This window comes from Balaenoptera physalus (genome assembly GCF_965194825.1).
Source record: "Balaenoptera physalus genome assembly, contig: SUPER_1_unloc_4, whole genome shotgun sequence".
Classification (NCBI taxonomy): domain Eukaryota; kingdom Metazoa; phylum Chordata; class Mammalia; order Artiodactyla; family Balaenopteridae; genus Balaenoptera; species Balaenoptera physalus.
In genome coordinates this window covers 527,831-545,155 of record NW_028126595.1, presented here as the reverse complement: position 1 = coordinate 545,155, position 17,325 = coordinate 527,831, and the positions used below count along the sequence as shown (strand labels likewise).

Here is a 17,325-nt window from a genome sequence, read left to right as displayed (position 1 = left end):
GGCACATCAGCTCTTCCCTGTGTCTCCAGCCCAGAGTCCTGCCCTGACTTGCCTGCCTCACGGTCACATGAGTCAACTCCTTAAAACAAAACTATATATGTAAAAATACTGAATATATACAAGCCTATTAATTTGTATATGTGTGTATACATATTATATATATGTATACACATATGTTTATATGTGCGTGCGTTTGTAGTATATGTGTAAGTACTATATACAGTATACATACAAGCCTATATATTTGTGTGTATATATTGTATACATGTATGTATGTGTATATATATATATAGTATACATATTATAAATGTGAACATGCTGTATATATACACACACCCATATATTGATTTATGGGTGTGTGTATATAGACAGTGTATGTACACTGTATGTATGTATGTATACAGTGTATATTTATATATAGGTGTGTATATCTGTTGTATACCTGCATGTGTATATGTTTCTAGGTATTATATGTATATATGAATATACTATTATATACACACTTGCGTATGAATTTATATGTGTATGTCCATGCGCATATTTACATATAGGTGTGTGTGTGTGTATACATTGTATATATGTATGTGTATATATCTTATATATATGATATATGTATGTATATATACGATGAATTTCTATATACAGTACACATATATTTTTATGCTATATGCTTTTATATGTAGGTGTATATGTGTGTCTATATGTATGTACGTGTATGTATTGCATATATTATATGTGTATGTATGTATACTGTCTATATGCACACCTAAATATCTTTGTATGTGTGTATATATGTATGATATATATGTACCTAGGTGTGTATATTGCATATGTTATACGTATTTGTACATACTGTATATATACAAACTATGCATTTTATATGTGTGTATGTATAGTGTATATGTATGTGTGTATTGTATATATTATGTGTATATGTGTGTATACATACTGTATATATACAAACTGCATTTTATGTGTGTATATATGTATGTGTTTATTGTATATACTATATGTGTATATGTGTGTACGCATACTGCATATGTACACAGCTGTATATTTTTGTATGCTTGTACATATGTACGTGTGTGTGTATATACACACACACCCCGTATGGATTCTGTTTGTCTGGAGAACCCTCACTGATACGGACACTTATGACAATTGAGTACCTGCTCTTTGCCAGCCAGGGAGCCAAAGGCTTGTCTTTCGGGGTCTCCCTTAAGTGTCACAAGTCCCAGGAGGGAAGGTGATGCTGCTCCTACCAGTTGAGGTGCCTCAGGATCAGTTAGGTGGACAGGGCAGGGGGCTGGAGCCTGGTGGAGCCCAGGTGGAGTTCTAGCAGCAGTACAGCCTAGCAGTCCCACTTCCCCGGGTGCTTCTCACAAAGACGCCGAGGGAGAGTCAGGATCTGAAGGAGGGGATGAGGAAGCTTCCGTGGGTCCGCAAGCCCAGACCAAGGCTGACTCGTCAAGAGTGTTAGAGGTCAGGACTGTGGTTACCCTGGGGGTGGGCTTACACAGAGCCATTCATATTCTGAAAAAGTATCCATTCTGCTCTTGTTTGTATGGTTACCCCCCTCCCCCAAATCTTTTAAAAACAGATTCTCTTGGTTGCTGGGAACACACATGGGGAAGTTGTGTGTGAGGGGGTATGATCCAGGGGACAGGGAGGATAAGCCCCCCACTCGTAGGGCCAGGAGTGGCTCAGCTTTGTGAGCTGAGGATGGCCCACGAGGTCCCAGAGAGAAGGGTCCCTGCTCCGTCCCTGCTCTGTGCACCCCATTCCCAGCCTGAGAAGCCCAGAGCCAACCCCCCCACCCCCCCGCTGCAACACACACACACCAGGGAGGAGAGCCAGTCACCGTGGCTCCCAGGCTCCGGCTCCAAGGCTCCCGGCACTAGGAGCTATTTTCAGCTTTCATGCCCTAGGACACGGCCAGAGCTATTGTCTCAGGAAACTCTCTGTCTGTCTCTCACCCGGCCTCCCTCCCTTCCTCCCTCCCTCCTCCGCTTCTCCCCCTCCAGCTCCACCTGTCCTCCCCTCCACCCTGCATTTCTACACAGGATGGCTCACAGACAGCTGCTCCCTGTGCCCACCTGCCACCATTCCATGGATGTCAAAGCAAGCCCTGGGGACTTCCCTGGAGGTCCAGTGATTAAGACTCCGAGCTTCCACTGCAGGGGACGCGGGTTCGATCACTGGTCAGGGAAATAAGATCCCACATGCCGCACGGCACGGCCAAAAAAAATGGATAAATAAAGTTATAGTGATGAAACAGCCCTAGTGGTGCAAGGATGGGACGTATAGCTCTATGGTATAGAATAAAGGTCCAGAAACAGATATATGAGAACTTGATATGATAGAAAGTAGGGAAATTAAGGAGTTTTCAATAAATGGCATTAGGACAATTGCATATCCATGTGGGAAAAAGTAAATTAGAAAATAAAAAAAAGCAAGCCCTGGTCAGGTGTGACCTTGGGCCCAGGGCCATTGGCACATGTTGTCATGTGGGACGTTCTTCCTTAGACTCCTCCCTCCCTCCTGTGTCACTGTCACTTCCTCCAGAACCTTCCTGGACTCCACTCCACAAGCCCGGGGTGTGCCCTCACCCGCCCTGGATCACCAGAATTCCAATCCCGGCCCACCCTTCCCTGCCAGGTAGAGAACTGTGCATGGTCAATAAGACCGTAGAGGTCATTGGCCATTGCTATTGCAGCTGGAATTGTTACTGTGTTTAGATAGGGTGACCAACACCCGCCCCCAGTTTGCCCAGGACCGCTCAGGTTTGAGCGCTGGAATTCTGGGGAAACCCTCAGTCCCAGGGGACCCCAGAAGGCTGGTCAGCCTATTTAGGACAGATCTTTCACTTGATCTCCCAACCCCCGAGAGCCAGAAAGGGAATCTCCCCCCTCCTTCCATTGTAACCTTCATTCATTCATCCACTTATCCCTGTATTCAACTCCTTTATTCAGCAAGTATTTATGAAGCATCTACTACAGAGCAGACACTATTCTAGGTGCTGCGGACATAACAGCATCCCTGTCCTCAAAGAGCTCACGTTCTAGCGAGGGCAGCAAACAGTAAACTGAGAAGGTGTGATTTATTACTTGGGGATGATGTCTCGGAGACCACTGCAGGGCAAGGGAGGTGGGAGAGGAAAGGGGCAGTTCTAAATTCAGGCGCTGACGGGATTGGGGCAGACCTTGCCCTGGGCCAGGCTGGTTGCTTCAACACAGCTGTCCTCGCCCAGAGCCATCCTGCCCCCGCCTCACCCAGTTCTTCCGTGATGTGTGTGGAAAATCTGTGGTTGTCACAACTGGGGGGGAGGGGACCCTGGAATCAAATGGGTGAGGCCAGGGATGCTGCTAAACCCCACACAGTGACCAGGAGAGGCCCTCAGCAGAGGATGACCCGCTCCGAATAAACCCAGTGCCATGGGGGATACCCTGCACTAATATTATTCAGACCCGCTGGTGCCCCCAGATTCCTGCACAGGCAGGGACTCTAACCGGGTCACCTCTGTATCCCGAGGTGACCTAGAGTGGGGCAGCCAGGAGGGCTGAGATGAGTATCGGGGGTGGGTGAAATGACAAATTTCTGTGCCCACTGTCCCCGCCGCACCCCAGGGGCGATGGCCTCTATCTCCTCCCTGTGCAGGTAGCTTTTCCCTGAGCCATTTCTTCTTGTCAAGGTCCCTGTCGCAGGTTGGGTTCCCCGAAGATGACGTTGAGAGCAAGGATTGGAGTGCAGGTGGTTGATGTGAGGCGTGCAGGAACAGATACAGCTGCCATAGGGTCCCACAATTCCACTCCTGGGCATAGATCCGGAGAAAACTCTAATTCAAAACTATACATACACCCCTGGGATTTCCCTGGTTGCCCAGTGGTTAAGACTCCGCGCTTTCAGTGCAGGGGGCATGGGTTCCATTTCTGGTCAGGGAACTAAGATCTCACATGCCGTGTGACAATAAAAGAAGAAAGAAAAAAGAAAGAAAGAGAGAAAGAGAGAGAGAAAAAAAGGAAGAAAGAGAGAAAGAGAGAGAGAGAAAGAAAAGAAGAAAGGAAGAAAGAAGGAAGAAAGAAAGAAAAGATACACGCACCCCAATGTTCATTGCAGCACTATTTACAGTAGCCAAGACATGGAAGCTACCTAAATGTCCACTGATGGATGAATGGATAAAGAAGATGTGGTACATATATACAATGGAATATTATTCAGCCATAAAAAGAATGAAATAATGCTATTTGCAGCAACGTGGATGGACCTAGAGATGATCATACTAAGTGAAGTAAGTCAGAAGAGAAAGACAAATATCATATGATCTCACTTATATGTGAAATCTAAAATACGACACAAATGAACTCGTCCACAAAACAAAAACAGACTCACAGACATAGAGAACAGACTTGTGGTTGCCAAGGGGGAGAAACAGTGAGGGAGGGTTGGATTGGGAGTTTGGGGTTAGCAGATGCAAACTATTAAATATAGGATGGATAAACTACAACGTCCTACTGTCTAGCACAGGGAACTATATTCAGTATCCTGTGATAAGCCATAACGGAAAAGAAAAAAGTTTTATTTATAGGTTCCATCCCTAACTGAGCTGGCCCATCCCCTCCCATGGTTCTAAGTGCAGCCCGAGGCTGCAGACTTCCCACCGTGGTCTTCAGCTCCAGAGCAAGCCACCTGCAAACCACCCACATCTTCCCAGGGGCTGGCAACTCTCCTTTGCTACTGATGCCAAGACACATCCAGATAGCAAAAATGTGACCATGAAAAGAAACTCAGGCATGTTCAAATCAGGGAAATAACATTCTTAGCTCTGTTCAGTACTCGCTTAATTTTAGAGCTTAGAGTTACAAAAAAGTTGCAAAGATCTGTACAGAGTGTACAGAGTGCCGTGGACCCTGACCCAGTACCCCTATTTCCAACTCGTTAGTACCTTAGTACGACATGTTTATCCAACTAAGGAACCAAGATGGATACATTGTTATTAACTAAAGTCCAAACTTTATTAGCATTTCCCTAGTGTTCCCCTAACATCCTTTTTCTGTCCCAGTCTCCTCTGGGCTGTGACATTTCTCAGACGTCGCTGGGTTTTGATACCTTGAAAGTTTTGAGGAGGACTGGTCAGGTATTTTGTCCCTCAATTTGTTTGTCTGTTTGTTTTCGGATGTTTTCTTATGGTTGGTCTGGAGTTATGGGGTTTGGGGCGGAAGACCCAGACAGAGATAAAAATGCCATTTTCCTCAGGTCACATCAAGGATACACACCATCAACGGGACTTATGACAAACGATTTTACCCTTGATCACCTGGCCAGTATCGTCTTTTTTTTCTTGCTGCGTTGGGTCGTCGTTGCGTGTGGGCTTCTGTAGTTGTGGCACGGGGGCTCAGTAGTTCTGGCTCCCAGGATCTAGAGTGCAGGCTCAGTAGTTGTGGCCCACGGGCTTAGTTGATCTGCAGCACCTGGGATCTTCCCGGACCAGGGCTTGAACCTGTGTCCCCTGCATTGGCAGGCGGATTCTTTTCTTTTCTTTTTTTCTTTTGCAACCAAAACTTTAATCCCAAGGATTCTCACAAAACATATTACAAATGACAGCATGAAAAAAAAAAATTGCACAGTAACTCAAAGTTCAGCTCTACAATATACTCTTAATCTGGCAGGACATTGGTATCTTGATAATCTCAAATTTCCAAAGAATATTACAAAGAGCTATGTATTCATGTACAGCAAACACAGAGGGGACGTATGACCTAACTCAAAGGTAAACTAACTTCCTTGAAACTTCTTAGATTTTAAACTCCCTGGACAACCTCTTGTCCAGTGTGAAGACTAGTGGAATTTTTAAACCTCTAATCTAGGGTAAGGGTGCGGCTTTCATTTTTACCTGCTGGCTTGGATTCACAGCACCTTTTAAAGACTGCTTGCTTAACTACAGCTGCATACCATATCCCAGCTACAGAAAGTCTTTTCAATGTTTGCCAGTGTTGTTTCCATAATAGTAAACATCACACTTTAGGTGGGCAGGAGTTAGAGTTTCATTATCAGTCTAGGCAAGACCAAAAATTCAAAGCAAATTCAATTTTGCTTAAGGGAACATTGTAAGGTAACAATTCTTCATATTACATGCCTCATAGGATCCATTTCAAACCATAGAGAATGACACCTTTATGTGTCACTGTCCCAAGAGACAAACAAGTGTGAACAACTAAAACATTTAAAAAGTGCACCAAGCTTCGGAAGTCTCAAACAAAACTTGAATATTCTGTACATACTCCTGCCAAATGAAGTTATTGCCTGTACACCACTCCTCTTGCAAAGTGGTCTTCCATTTCCCTTTCATTTGACCTAGATCGGCTAGGAGACCTAGAGAAAGATCGGGATGGCTTGTGATTTCTCTCTTGGGACAGGGATCTCTCTCTTCTCCTATATCTAGAAAGGGACCTGCTCTGGCTGACGGAGAAGGCTCTCCATCTTGGAGATGTGTGGGAGGTGGAGGACTCCTCCTCCGATAATCATCTCGAGGGCGACGACCCCAAGAAGGAGGCGTCACGATTTCGACTTCTCTTTTCCCCATTCGACAGGTCCACTCTTACTCGGCAGCCACATAGTGTTCTCCCATCTAGTTCTCGGACAGCATCAGCTGCATCTCGGGGATCTTCACATTCAACAAGAGCGAAGCCAGGAGGGTTTTTAGCACCCCACACACTTCAGAGTGGTCCATAATAGCCTAAAGCTCGTTCCAATTCAGCCTTGTTACCACTGTTTCCAAGATTCCCTACATAAACTTTACAGTCCAATGGACAGGAATCACGATGCAAGACCCTCGTGGCTCCTGGGTTTCACGGGCCACAGGGTGGTCCCGGGCCTCTAGAATCTGGCAGCTGAATCTGCTTACACAAGCTATCCTGTGGGGATGCTTTCCCACCTATGTTCCAGCCCGGGGCCCTGCTGTCTTGGCCCAGCCTCCCGGGTGAGAGGGTGAACCCCAGCTCCCTGGAGCAGACACTCAGAGCCCTGGTGACCGGACTCACAGCTGACGGGGCTGGAGCAGCGGCTGGACATTTGTGGCCAGCCTGGTGGTGTTTGGCCCCGTCTGCAGTTCCAGTTCCAGCTGAGAAAGAGCCTCCCTGTGTTATTTTCTCCTGGTTGTGTAAGGATCCCCGGTGTCATTTGACAGAAGTGTAGATGGTGTGTTCTTTCTCTCTTTTCTCCCTGCTTCCTCTCCTCCCTCTATCCCTCCCTCTCTCCCTGTCCCTCTTTCCCTGTTCCACTCTCCCTCTCCCTCTTTCCCTCTCTTTCTCTCCATCTGTCTCTCCCTCTCTCCCTCCCTCTCTCCCTCTCCCTCTCTCTCTTTCCCCTCCCTCGCTCCCTCTCCCTTTCCCTCTTCCCTCTCCCTCTTCCCTCTCCCTCTTTCCCTCTCCCTCTCTTTCTCTCCATCTGTCTCTCCCTCTCTCCCTCCCTCTCTCCCTCTCCCCCTCTCTCTTTCCCCTCCCTCGCTCCCTCTCCCTTTCCCTCTTCCCTCTCCCTCTCTCCCTCTACCTCTTTCCTCTCCTTCTTTCATCTCCCTCTTCCCTCTCCTCTCTCCCTCTCTCCCTCCCTCTCCCTGTGCCTGTTTCCCTGTCCTTGTTTCCCTGTTCCGCTCTGCCTCTACCTCTTTCCCTCTCCCTCCCTCCCTCCCTCTCCCTCTCCCTCCACCTCCTTCCCTCTCCAGAGAGGGAAGGAGGTGGAGGGAGAGGGACAGAGAGCAGGAGAGGGAGGGGGAGAGGGAGAGAAAGGGGGGTAGAGGGAGAGAGTGATAGAGGGACGGAGGGAAAGACATCTCTCCCTCCGTCCCTCTATCCCTCTCTCCCTCCCTCTCTCCCTCTCCCTCCCTCCATCACTTTCCCTCCTTCTCACTCTCCCTCCCTCTTCCTCTCCCTCTCTCCCTCCCAGAGAAGGAGAGACAGAGGGAGAGGGAGAGTAGGGGAGAGAGGGACACGGAGAGGGAGGGAGGGAGGGAGACAGAGAGGGAAGCAGGCACCCTCTGTCCTTCTCCCTCTCCCTACCTCCTTCTCCGACTCCCCCTCTCCTTTGCTCCCTCCCTCTCCTCTTCCTCTGTCTCTCCCTCTCCCTCCCTCCCTCTAGGAAAGGAAGAGGAAGGGAGGGAGAGGGAGAGAGGCAGGTGGAAGGAGAGGGAGAGGGAGAGATGTCTTGCCCTCCTTCCCTCTCCCTCCCTCGCATTTTCCCTTCCTCTCTCCCTCCCTCTCCCTCTCCCTCCCTCTGTCTCTCCCTCTCCCTCTGTCTCTCCCTCTCCCTCCGTCTCTCCCGCTCCCTCACTCGCTCCCAGAGAGGGAGAGATGGAGGGAGAGGCAGAGACCAGAGAGACGGGGAGAGGGAGGGGGGAGAGAGGGAGAGGGAGAGGGAAGAGGCAGAGAGGGAGAGAAGGAGGAGAGAGGGAAAGAGAGGAAGGAAGAGACCTCTCTCTCTCTCCCTCTCTAATTCTCTCCCCTCTCTCTCTCCCTCTCTCCCTCTCCCTTGTCTCTGCCTGTCCCTACATCTCTCCATCTCTGGGAGGGAGTAAGGGAGATGGAGAGACGGAGGGAGAGGGAGAGCTGGAGGGACAGGGAGAGGGAGGAGAGGGAGCGAGGGAGAGGGATAGAGGGAGGGAGAGACGGATAGAGGGAGTGAGGGAGAGATATCTTTGTCTTTCCCTCCTTCCCTCTATCCCTCTATCCCACTCCCCCCTCTCTCTCCCTCACCCCCTCCTTCTCCTGCTCTCTGTCCTTCTCCTTGAAACTCCTTCCCTTCTCCCTCCTGGCCCTTTTAGGCCACTCAAGCAAGCAGGAAATGCAAATCAGCACTACAAAGAAGTCTCACTTCACAACGGTCAGAAGGGCCATCCTAAAAAAGTGTAAAAACCAGAAATGCAGGACAGGCCAAGTAGAAAAGGGAGCCTTGTTAGGCTGATGGGTGGGATGGAAATTGCCAACGGCCACTCTGGAGAAGAGTATGGGCTTTCCTAAAAGATCTAAAAAACACAGCTAGAGAGCATATGGCACTTCCACTCATGGGCGTATAAATTGGGAAAACTAAAAATCAACAAGACACAGGCACCCCAAAGTATAGGGCTGCTCTGCTTACAAGAACCTCCACTTCGGTACACCTTAGATATCCCAGGAAAGAGAAAAATGGATATAGAAGTTGCGGTACTTATGTACAATGGAATATCACTCAGCCATGAAATCAATGTCATAAGGCTAGTAGCAGCGTGATGAGTGGATTTAGGCACGAAGATTCTAAGTGAAATAAGTCAAAAGGAAAAAAACACCTTTCAAAAGATATCACTTATAGAGGAAATGTAAAAATCGCTACAGATAAACTGAATTACAAAACGGAACAAACTCACACATTTAGAAAACACACTAGGGCTGCTTAATGGGAAAGCTGAGGTGGGGTGATGCATAAAACAAGGGTATGAAATTAGCACAGATACCGTTCCATAAACCAAATATGTGATAGAGAAGACCTATTCCTTGCTCAATGAACTGGACTCAACACCCTCTATTCACTGCACAAGAATATATCTGACTAGTAAGAATCTTAAAACCTATGTACTGAAATCTCTAAGTAAGAGAAGCAAGTGGGTGTAAAGCAGCATAAACACAGCATTGAAAATCAGATAAACCCCATTATAAAAATAAATTCCAAAAAAATAAAGACAGTGAAAGAGAGAGACATACTTACAAAATTCGTTCGGGGGCTGTGATGCAACCTGGATTGACCATATCTAGACCCACAGCTGAATGAGACATAAGGCTGGACACTCGTCGGGTTGCGAGGTTTGGTGAGGTTGGGTGCGCAAATGCAGACCCGTTAAAGTAATACTGCGTGGTAATCATTCCATGGGCCCAAAATCTCCAGGTTCAAGGGAATCTTCTTGCAGCAAAAACATGTATAGGAAACCCAGAGGATGGTACACCGTGTGATCGGGAAAGGTTTCTAAAACGCACCTCATTTCTCATCTCCTGGTGCTCTGGTTCGCCATTCCAGCCACTTTCCTAACAATCTCCGCACTTGGAGTATCACCACCTTTAAGTTCCTGTTTCCTACAGGTTGCAATTTGTCCTGAGGATGAATGGGAAGAGGGGGAACCAATGAGAGACTAGCTCTAGCTATTCGGACAGGCACTGCTCACTCTAATTTCTCATCAGGAAGAAGAATTAACCATAGGCTCAGCCTGCTTCCCCGAACCAGAATAGGGCCTGAAGCAATCCTGCGGTTTTGCAGCCAGCTCCCAAAAAAGCGAGTTGAAAAATGGAGCTCAGTGACACTACAATGCACAAACCTGCAGAGTTACAAATGATAACTATCGTACAAAAATATATTGAGGGAAGGCAACAAAGAGGATCTGAAAGTAAGGCAGAATTGCAGGAAACAGATTTCAGGAGGTAGATTCGAATGTCCTTTAAAGCACATGAAAAGCGGCAAAACGTTGACAATGATGCACTTGGCCAAAAAGGGCGTATGCGTTTTTTCCTGAACATATTCAGGAAAAAACGCAAAGGCCCTTTTGGCCAAGGAAGCAAGCGGGAAATGCAAATCAGCCCTACAAAGAAGTCTCACTTCCCAGCGGGCAAAAGGGCCATCCTAAAAAAGTGTAAAAACGAGAAATGCAGGACAGGCGAGGGAGAAATAGGAGCCTTGTTACGCTGATGGGCGGGATGTAAATTGCCAACGGTCACTCTGGAGAAGTGTATGGTGTTTCCCAAAACATCTACAAAACACAGCTAGAGAGCATAGGGCACTTCCACTCATGGGCGTATAAATAGGGAAAGCTAAAAATCAACAAGACACAGGCACCACAATGTTTACGGCTGCTCTGTTTACAAGAACCTCCACTTCGGTACAACTTAAATATCCCAGGAAAGAGAAAAATGGATAAAGAAGTTGAGGTACTTATGTACAATGGAATATCACTCAGCCATGAAATCAATGTCATAAGGCTAGCAGCAGCATGATCAGTGGATTTAGGTACGATGATTCTAAGTGAAATAAGTCACACAGAAAAAGACACTTATCATAAGATATCACTTATAGAGGGAATGTAAAAATCGCTACTCATGAACTGAGTTACAAAACAGAACAGAGTCACACAATTAGAAAACACACTATGGCTGCTTAACGGGAAAGGTGAGGTGGGGTGATGCATAAAGCAAGGGTTTGAGATTAGCACAGATACCGTTCCATAAACCAAATGTGTAATAGACAAGACCTACTCCTTGCTCAGTGAACTGGACTCACCACCCCATATTCACCACACAAGAATATATCTGACTAGTAAGCATCTGAAAACCTATATATTGATATCTCTCTGTAAGTGAATCCAGTGGGTGTAAAGTGCCATAAACATAGCAGTGAAAATCAGCTAATCCCCATTATAAAAATAAATTACAAAGAAAGAAACAAAGACAGTGAAAGAGAGAGAAATTCTTACAAAATTCTTTCAGGGGCTGTGATGCAAACTGGATTGACCATATCGAGGTTCACAGCTGAATGAGACATAAGGCTGGACACTCTTGGGGCTGCGAGGTTTGGTGAGGTTGGGTGAGCAAATGCAGACCCTTTAAAGTAATACTGCGTGGTACCCATTCCATGCGTCCCAAATCTCCGGGTTCAAGGGAATCTTCCTACATCGAAAACATGCATAGGAAACCCAGAGAATGGTACACCATGTGATCGGGAAAGCTTTCTAAAAAGCACCTCATCTCTTATCTCCTGGTGCTCGGGTTCGCCATTCCAGCTGCTTTCCTAACAATCTCCCCAGTTGGAGAATCAGCACCTTTAAGCTCCTGTTTCGTACAGGTTGCAATTTGTCCTGAGGATGAATGGGAAGAGGGGCAACCAATGAGAGACTAGCTCTAGCTCTTCGGACAGGCACTTGTCATTCTAATTTCCCATCAGGAAGAAGAATTAACCACAGGCTCAGCCTGCTCCGCGGAACCAAAATAGGGCCTGAAGCAATCCTCCGTTTTTGCAGCCAGTTCGCCAAAAGCGAGTTGAATAATGGAGCTCAGGGGCACTGCAATTCACAAACCTGCAGAGTTATAAATGATAACTATCGTCCAAAAATATATTGAGGGAAGGAAACGAAGAGGATTTGAAAGTAAGGCAGAATTGCAGGAAACAGATTTCAGGAGGTAGATTCGAATCGCCTTTAAAGCACCTGAAAAGCGGCAAAACGTTCACAATGATGCACTTGGCCAAAAAGGGCGTATGCGTTTTTTCCTGAATATATTCAGGAAAAAACGCATACGCCCTTTTTGGCCAACCAAGCAAGCGGGAAATGGAAATCAGCACTACAAAGAAGTCTCACTTCCCAGCGGTCAAAAGGGCCATCCTAAAAAAGTGTAAAACCCAGAAGTGCAGGACAGGCCAGGGCGAAATGGGAGCCTTGTTACGCTGATGGGCGGGATGTAAATTGCCAACGGCCACTCTGGAGAAGTGTATGGTGTTTCCCAAAACATCTGAAAAACACAGCTAGAGAGCATAGGGCACTTCCACTCATGGGCGTATAAATAGGGAAAGCTAAAAATCAACAAGACACAGGCACCACAATGTTTACAGCTGCTCTGTTTACAAGAACCTCCACTTCGGTACACTTTAAATATCCCAGGAAAGAGAAAAATGGATAAAGAAGTTGTGGTACTTATGTACAATGGAATGTCACTCAGCCATGAAATCAATGTCATAAGGCTAGCAGCAGCATGATCAGTGGATTTAGGTACGATGAGTCTAAGTGAAATAAGTCACACAGAAAAAGACAATTATCATAAGATATCACTTATAGAGGGAATGTAAAAATCGCTACTCATGGACTGAATCACAAAACAGAACAGAATCACACATTTAGAAAACATACTATGGCTGCTTAACGGGAAAGGTAGGTGGGGTGATGCATAAAACAAGGGTTTGAAATTAGCTCAGATACCGTTCCATAAACCCAATACGTAATAGACAAGACCTACTCCTTGCTCAGTGAACTGGACTCAACACCCCCTATTCACTGCACAAGTATATATCTGACTAGTAAGCATCTGAAACCTTATGTATTGATATCTCTCTGTAAGTGAATCAAGTGGGTGTAAAGTGCCATAAACACAGCAGTGAAAATCAGCTAATCCCCATTATAAAAATAAATTACAAAAAAAATACAAAGACAGTGAAAGTCAGAGAAATTCTTACAAAATTCTTTCAGGGACTGTGATGCAACCTGGATTGACCATATCTAGACCCTCAACTGAATGAGACATAAGGCTGGACACTCTTGGGGCTGCGAGGTTTGGTGAGGTTGGGTGAGCAAATGCAGACCCTTTAAAGTAATACTGCGTGGGACCCATTCCATGGGTCCCAAATCTCCAGGTTCAAGGGAATCTTTCTACAGCGAAAACATGCATGGGAAACCCAGAGGATGGGACACCGTGTGATCGGGAAAGGTTTCTAAAACGCACCTCATTTCTCATCTCCTGGTGCTCGGGTTCGCCATTCCAGCCGCTTTCCTAACAATCTCCCCACTTGGAGAATCAGCACCTTTAACCTCCTCTTTCGTACAGTTTGCAATTTGTCCTGAGGATGAATGGGAAGAGGGACAACCAATGAGAGACTAGCTCTAGCTCTTCGGACAGGCACAGGTCACTCTAATTTGCCATCAGGAAGAAGAATTAACCACAGGCTCAGTCTGCCCCCAGAACAAGAATAGGGCCTGAAGCAATCCTGTGGTTTTGCAGCCAGCTCCCAAAAAAGCGAGTTGAAAAATGGAGCTCAGGGGCACTGTAATTCACAAACCTGCAGAGTTATAAATGATAACTATCATCCAAAAATATATTGAAGGAAGGCAACGAAGAGGATTTGAAAGTAAGGCAGAATTGCAGGAAACAGATTTCAGGAGGTAGATTCGAATCGCTTTAAAAGCACATGAAAAGCGGCAAAACGTTGACAATGATGCCCTTAGCCAAAAAGGGCGTATGCGTTTTTTCCCGAATATATTCAGAAAAAAACGCATACGTGCTTTTGGGCCAACCAAGCAAGCAGGAAATGCAAATCAGCGCTACAAAGAAGTCTCACTTCCCAGCGGTCAAAATGGCCATCCTAAAAAAGTGTAAAAACGAGAAATGCAGGACAGGCCAGGGAGAAATGGGAGCCTTGTTACGCTGATGGGCGGGATGTTAATTGCCAACGGCCACTCTGGAGAAGTGTATGGTGTTTCCCAAAACATCTAAAAAACACAGCTAGAGAGCATAGGGCACTTCCACTCATGGGCGTATAAATAGGGAAAGCTAAATATCAACAAGACACAGGCACCCCAAAGTTTAGGGCTGCTTTGTTTACAAGAACCTCCACTTCGGTACACCTTAAATATCCCAGGAAAGAGAAAAATGTAATAAACAAGTTGTGCTACTTATGTACAATGGAATATCACTCAGCCATGAAATCAATGTCATAAGGCTAGTAGCAGCATGATGAGTGGATTTAAGTACGATGATTCTAAGTGAAATAAGTCACACAGAAAAAGACACATCATAAGATATCACTTATAGAGGGCATGTAAAAATCGCTACACATTAACTGTATTACAAAACAGAAGAGAGTCACACATTTAGAAAACACACTATGGCTGCTTAACGGGAAAGGTGAGGTGGGGTGATGCATAAAACAAGGGTTTGAAATTAGCACAGATACCGTTCCATAAACCAAATGTGTAATAGACAAGACCTACTCCTTGCTCAGTGAACTGGACTCAACTCCCCCTATTCATCGCACAAGAATATATCTGACTAGTAAGAATCTTAAAACCTATGTATTGACTTCTCTCTGTAAATGAATCAAGTGGGCGTAAAGTGGCATAAACACAGCAGTGAAAATCAGCTAAACCCCATTATAAAAATAAATATATTCAGAAAAAAACGCATACGCCCTTTTTGGCCAATCAAACAAGCGGGCAATGCAAATCCATACTACAAAGAAGTATCACTTCGCATTCATCAAAAGGCCATCCTGGAAAAGTGTAGACAGCAAAAATGCTGGACAGGCCATGGAGAAGAGGGAGCTTTGTTTCACTGATGACGGGGATGTAAATAGCCAACGGCCACTCTGGAGAAGTCTATGGTGTTCCCTAAAACGTCTAAAATACAGAGCTACAGAGCATACATCTCTTCCACTCTTTGCCGCATATCTTGGGAAAACCAAAAATCGACAGGACACAGGCACCCCATACGTTTAGTGCTGCTCTGTTTAGAAATGCCTCGATTTGGGTACAACTTACATGTCCTTGGAAGCAATAAATGGATAACGAAGATGTGGTACTTCTGTACAATGGAACATTACTCTGCAATTAAATCAATGAAATAAGGCCAATTGCAGCAACTCGTGGAGACTGAGGTATGATCATTCTAAGTGACCTAAGTCAGACATAAAAGGAGACTTACCATAAGGTATCACTTATAGATAGTATCTAAAAATGGCTACACATGAACTCAATTACAAAACAGAAACAGTCACACATTTAGAAAACACACTTATGGCTGCTAAAGAAGAAAGGTGGGGTGGGGTGATGCATAAACCAGGAGGTTGAAATTAGCATAGATACAGTTCCATAAACAAAATAGGTATTCGACAGGACCTACTGTATAGCTCAACGAGCTGGACTCAGCACACTGTTGTCACCGGAAAAGGATATATAAGACTGGTAAGAATCTGTAAAACAATTTATTGATGTCTCTCTTTAAGTGAATCAAGTGGATAGATGCAGAGTAGGAAGAAACACAGTATTGAAAATCAGCTATACCCCATTATAAAATTAAATAACAAGAACAAAAAAAAAGACAGTGAGAGAGAGAGAAATTCTTACAAAATTTGTTCAAGGGCTGTGATGCAACCTGGACTGACCACATCTAGACACAGAGCTGGATGGGACCTAAGGCTCTACACTCGTTGGTCTAAGAGGCTTCGTGAGGATGGGACAGCAAATGCAACACTTTTAGAGTAATACTGCCTGGCCCCCATTCCATGGGTCCCATATCTCCAGATGCAGGGGACCCTTCCTACAGCTAAAACATTCATGGGACATCCAGAGGATGGTACACCGTCTGATCGGGAAGAGTTTGGAAAAGTCACCCCATCTCCACTTCTCCTGGTATTCGGGTTCCCCAGCTCCTTTCCTTAGAGTCTCCCCACTTTGGGAAGGCAGCACACTCAACAGCCAGTTTTTCACGGCTTGGAATTTTCCGGTGAAGAAGGGGAATGGGGGGATGGAATGAGACACGAGCCTTAGATGTTTGGACAGGCATATGCCACTCTAGTTTCCTAATCTGGAAGAAGAATTTCCCTAGCCTTCAGGTGCCCCAGTAACCGGAATGGGTCTGTAGAAATCCAGCCCCTTTGTGTCTGCTTCCCTAAACAACAAGTTGAAAACCGGTGCTCAGGGGCACTGCAATTCACAAACATGCAGGGTTGTAATTGACACCTCTAATGGAGCCATTTCTTCAGCCAAGTATTCCTAAAGGCCTTGTAAGCAAGGCAGAATTGCAGGAAAGGAATTTCAAGAGGTAGTTTGCACTCGCCATTAAAGCACATGCAAAGCTGCTGAACATCGCCAATGATGCAGTTTGCCAAAAAGGCCGTATGCGTTATTCCTTAATATATTCAGGAAAAACTCTTACTCCATTTTTGACCAACAGAACAGGTGGGCAATGTAAATTAATACTACAAAGAGATATCACTTCGCACCAGTCAGAATGGCCAACCTCACAAAGTGTAAAACCTGAAATGCAGGACAGGGTGTGCAGAAAAGGGAACCCTGACAAGCTGATGGTGGGAATGTAAATTGCTAACAGCCACTCTGGAGAAGTGGGTGGTGATTCCTTAAAAATCTAAAAACCAGAGCTTCAGAGCATATGGCGATACCACTCCTGGGCCTGTATCTTGGAAAAAACGTAAATTGACAGGACCCAGGCATTCCAAAATTTATGCAGCCCTGTTTACAAGAGCCTCTACTTGGAAGCTACCTAAAAGTCCTTGGAAGGAAGAATGGATAAAGAAATTATGGTAGATATGTACAATGGAATATTACTCAGCCATGAAATGAATGAAATAAGGCCATTTGCAGCCACTCGGAAGGACCTAGATACATTCATACTAAGTGTCATAAATCAGACAATGAAAAATATCATATGATATTACTTATCAGGGGAATCTAAAAATTGATAGAAAGGTACTATCTTACAACACAGAAACAGAGTCCCAGACTTAGAACACAAACTTATGGTTACCAAACTGGAAAGGTGT

The 17,325-nt window shown here is 45.6% G+C and overlaps 1 long non-coding RNA gene and 1 pseudogene across 3 annotated transcripts in view; both read right to left on the bottom strand.

Moving 5' to 3' along the window:
* Positions 1-17,325, bottom strand: part of LOC309650548 — a 251,516-nt gene that overhangs the window by 29,313 nt on the left and 204,878 nt on the right. The window lies entirely within an intron of this gene.
* On the bottom strand, positions 6,294-7,068 carry LOC309650538 (serine/arginine-rich splicing factor 3 pseudogene; annotated as a pseudogene). Its single transcript has 2 exons — positions 7,029-7,068; positions 6,294-6,838 (listed from the first exon to the last, which is right to left on the bottom strand). The product of its transcript is annotated as a serine/arginine-rich splicing factor 3 pseudogene (transcript).